We start from the raw sequence: 4,973 nt of genomic DNA, 5'->3' as shown, positions 1-4,973 counted from the left end.
GTCATTGAATCTTTATCCCAAGAAGTTATAGTTCGAGGATCTTGGGTCCAATACAAGGGAAATCTTTCGCTACCGTCTTGATTGAAAAAGAATGGGGGGCCTAACTTAGTTATTGACACCCTAAAGAAATGCTTCTTAAAGCCTTTATATGAGTCGACATATAATTTAAATAAGGTATTCTTGGGGTCAGATTTAAGGGAAACCCAACCCTTTTTAGAGATCGGGTGGGTTCTAAAGAAATACAGAAACATTGGGCGGTCGGTTTTATGCCTATCCATTGGCAAACCACGAAAAACGTCTAGATGTAGCCCCAACTGTTCGGATGAAGTTGCGTAGGGGCAACGTTCAACCTTTTCAGCACGTCAATGTGAAAGTTAGAGAAGGGCAGTCTAAGAAACATCTCTACAAACAGGTAGGAGTATATATAGAAAAAGTCCTCCTCCAAGTCGTTTTTCCGGTGAAAAACTCTCTCCTCCTATCGGCACGGTGCCAGCCTTAGGGAACTGCCATATCCATGGCTCCTAAGTATACAGTTATTTTCTACCCATTGTGCTAACAAGGCCTTATTGATGAAAGAACTGGAATAATCGTTTACATCCCGTGATGCCTAGTCATAGTTAATGACAGAAGGGGCAGGAGGGGCGCAATCGTCGACTACGACGCCGCCGTACACAAAGGCTCTACTACCATTAAGAATGGAGGATATACCTACCTCGATGACGACGGGAGCCCTTTCCGGTGCACTGGCTGGATCCCCTTGCCCCTTTTCTTCTACAGTTGACAACGGACAATCTAAACTTGCGGAGGAAGACATAGTTACCTGAACTGATGAAGCAGATCTGAGAAATTCGAAGGGAGATCTTGGGAGTTTCGGAAGAAGCAAAGCAAGGGGAAAGACGAAATGACGTTCTGAATTTCGAAATACAGGGAAAACTAAAATGACGGTTGTAAACCCTGCATTAGTGACTCTGAAACTGACGAAAATCGTCAGGAAAATCCTCAGTCGTTAGATCGAAATGATTTAATGGCCATGCGATCTTGACTCTTCCACTACTCGCGAAGGCGGCAAAAGTTAATGAGACTTGGAGTTTAAGCGACGCGCCTTAAAACGCTGCGTTTCGGTAACCACTCGGCACACCCTCGAACACTTGAACGATTGGTCTACTAAGCTTACTCATTACTTGAACCGATCGGCCTACAGAGACTACTCGTAACCGGAAATGATGGGTGTAACGAGATTACTCGTTGCCTAAAACGATCGGCCTACGGAGATTGCTCGTAACCGGAAACGTCCGGTTTTCCAAAATTACTTGTAGCCTCAAATGATTGACCCCTCACACTTTAAGTCCTGCATTCAATCGTTGATAAAGCCCAACGCTTCATTTGGACTTGGGGGGATGATGTATGATATGATATTTTGGCCGAACGGTTACGACTAGTAGTTGAACGGTCCTAAACGGTTAATGGGCCTCAATCATACCAATGATGGGTCACTATGGATTTTATTATTATTGGGCCTATGGACCATTATGAGAATATGATTTATTGAAAGTATAGCTTAACAAATATTATAAGTATAAGATAAGATCTGATAAGATCTGAACAACCGGATATTCAGGTATAGCTATTTATATTATATTCTGTTTATATTTGATAATAATATATATATACAGGGCTGGAATCATAAGCCAGGTACGCTCTCTTATGCTATCTTATTCTACAATACACTTGCTACGTTTCACCTAATTTGCTGGGAATTAGCAAGAGAGATTTACTCGTCGATCTCATACTGAGAATTGATAGCCTTGCACTTAAGGCTCTTCACTACAAAACCCTAACTTGGGCGTCGGAGTACCATTGCAGGTACCTCCTCCCTTCGGCCCAAGCTTGGAGATTCCCGGACGGTTGAAGATTTGAGAAGAACAAACGATCGGGAGACAGGAGAAAGCACACCAATCAGCTAGATCAAGCGTCGCAAAGCAGGAGCATCACGTCACCCAGGTCAGTTCTTTCGGTCCCCAAAAATATCTACCGAAACAATAATTATATTTGGCAAAACTAATTTAAACCTTTGAAGGGAAAATAAAAACTGACTAGTTGTTGAGAGTTGGTAATGTTTTAAAACGTAAGTGTTTTAAAACCTTTGAAGCAAAAGTCCCGTGAGGCCAGTTGAGGAGTCCTACTACCATTTACCCTGTCTGATTGTTCTTGGGGAAAAAACATAAGAGGCATATCAATAAAGAAAAACAGAGAATCAGTCCAATTATATAAGAGTCCCCAATTATATAATGAAAGACCTGCAGATTGGTTCTAACCAAAAAAGCAACAAATAAGCAAGAATTAGTCCAATTATATTAAGAGTCACTACACTCATTCTCACACACCATTTTAATATTTTAAACATTTACAAATTAAATAAAATTTTCAAACCTCTTTCCAAAATCAATGTTTTTCACTATAACTATATATAGTGAGGAAACAGTGTGGGAAAATGGGAAAACTGAGTTGTTTTCAAAAGGTTTGGTGAGAACTACCTTTCTTCCTTTTTGACCCAGTGATGCTGCAATTCAATGCCATTTTTCTAATTTAGCAAAGTGCAACTTAACGCATATCAAGCTTATTTATTTATATTTCCTTGGTTCTATTGCAGACGTTAGTTGACATTTCTGATACAATGCATGGGGATATCTATTTCTTGTAAAATCATATTACCATTGTAGAGCTGTGAAATTATTATAATTCTAGAATTATGACTCAGTTTGAATGCACTCCACTGTTTGTTCAATTTCTTTTATGATCCCTCCTTTATCAGAAAAAAAAAAAACCACTTAAAAGATTTTATTTAAGCATACAAATGTGGATATTTGTTAATGTGATTGTGTGTGTGTCTGTCACTTACTAATAACAACTCTTATCTGCATTTTCTCACACACGTGACTCTTTCTACCTTTATTCAATTGGTGTACAGATGATAAGCAATAGAGAAAACAAACGAGCAGAAAACCAAAATACTAGAAAAGAAAAGCTCGGTGGATATTTCTGGGATTCATCATCCATGGCTCTAACTCACTCTACTGGTCAGAAAATCCATCATTCAACTGAAACAAGAACACTAGAAGAGACCAGATCCACAAATTAACAAGTGTTAACTACTATATATGCCCAACCCAGCCCTCTTCTTTCTTCCTTTCTTATTTCCCCTTTCTCTGTGTATTTGGTAACATTTTGCAATAACAAACAAATTGGCAGATTTTGAGTATTGAAAGGAAAAAGCAAACCAAATAAGAGGAAAACCTGATGACGATGTAAGCAAACTCCTATTCGATGACCAGTGAACTCCGAAAGGGGAACGAAAGTGATGAAAACACGAACGAGAGAGATGAAAGCACGAACGAGAGTGATGAAAGCATGAACGAGAGTGATGAAAGCACGAACGAGAGTGATGAAAGCACGAACGAGAGTGATGAAAGCACGAACGATAGTGATGAAAGCATGAACAACTGATGAAATCACAAACGAGAGCACGAACGAGAGTGAAGAGAGTGATGAAAGCACGAAAGAAGTTAGGGCTTGCGATCTCAATGAGAGTGATGGAAAGAAGAGTGATGGACAATTAAAGATAATGAGACGTAATATCTTGAAATAAAGAGATATTATGACTGATTTTTCAAAATCAGTTATAATAAATTAACAAAATTTTTCACCCTCTCATATATTATAACAGCTTTCTATTACTACGTTATAAAACATACTACCGTGTTTTATATTATGACGGATATCTATAACTCTGTTATAATACGTTTTGAAATTATTTACAAATCTGCCACCGTATTACATATTATAACTGATTTTCAAAACTCTGTCATAATATCAACTTATTATGATTAGTGGTTTTCATCTGTCATAATAGGTCTGTCATAGAATGCTCTTTTTCCATTAGTGGGTGGTGAAAACTATGTCAACACCCAATTTCGTCCGGGTGATTGAATAATAGGACTTAATTTTTGTTTTTGTCTTATTTTATTTTCATTTTTTTTATTTTTTATTTTTCATTTTATTTGCATTTTAATTTATAGTTTTTATTTTACTTTCTATTATTCTCTTTTATGTTAATTTCTTTTTGTTGTTTTTTTTTATTTTTATTTTACTTTACTTTTTCCATTATGATTTTCCTTTTTCCTTTTTGATTTTATTTTTATTGATTATTTTAGTTTTGATTTTATATAAGAAAAAAAATGAAAAAAGAACGTAAAAGAAAAAAAAAGAAAAAAAAGGTTTGTTGTAAAAAAAATGGGAATAACAGATTACACATCATTTTTCCACCACTCTGCTATGCTTAACTCATAACCACCTCCAACAGCACGATCACTCAAAAATGCCATCACCCTCGATACACCTTATGACACAACAGAATTGTTGACCCAAGAGAATTGTTCACACACACGACACTACCCTTTTTGGCTCACCACATACATCATGCTTAAACACGGTAACANATAACAGAATCCATCATCTCTCTCGCCCTTGATCCCATTATCATCATCCACCCTTGATTAATTTCTTCCATCACAGAAATACAAAGAAAAAAAAGAAAAAAGGAAATCAAACCAACCGAATCATGATCCTTGCCACAATCACCCATCACGCACAATCTGGATTCTCCCATCACCACACTCGTAACAATCAGACTCACCAGATACACTCATTTTTTTCTCTCTATCACTCGACAGACACGGCTTCTCTAATCACTGATTCACTCAACAGAAACCTCTCANCAATTATCTCATCAGACATCTACAACACCTAACCATTTTTTTTTATCATCATCATTTCCAGAAAATAACAAAAGACAGAGCCATACACAACTTCTACCATCACCATTCCACCATCTTCATCAATACTACCAAACCCAAATACAATCAAAGCACAGAAACAGGTGGGAGTCAGCGGCGTCGTTTGGCTTTGCTGGCGGC

Source organism: Vigna radiata, chromosome 1, assembly GCF_000741045.1.
Source record: "Vigna radiata var. radiata cultivar VC1973A chromosome 1, Vradiata_ver6, whole genome shotgun sequence".
Taxonomy (NCBI): domain Eukaryota; kingdom Viridiplantae; phylum Streptophyta; class Magnoliopsida; order Fabales; family Fabaceae; genus Vigna; species Vigna radiata.
Note: the sequence above shows the minus strand (reverse complement) of the source record.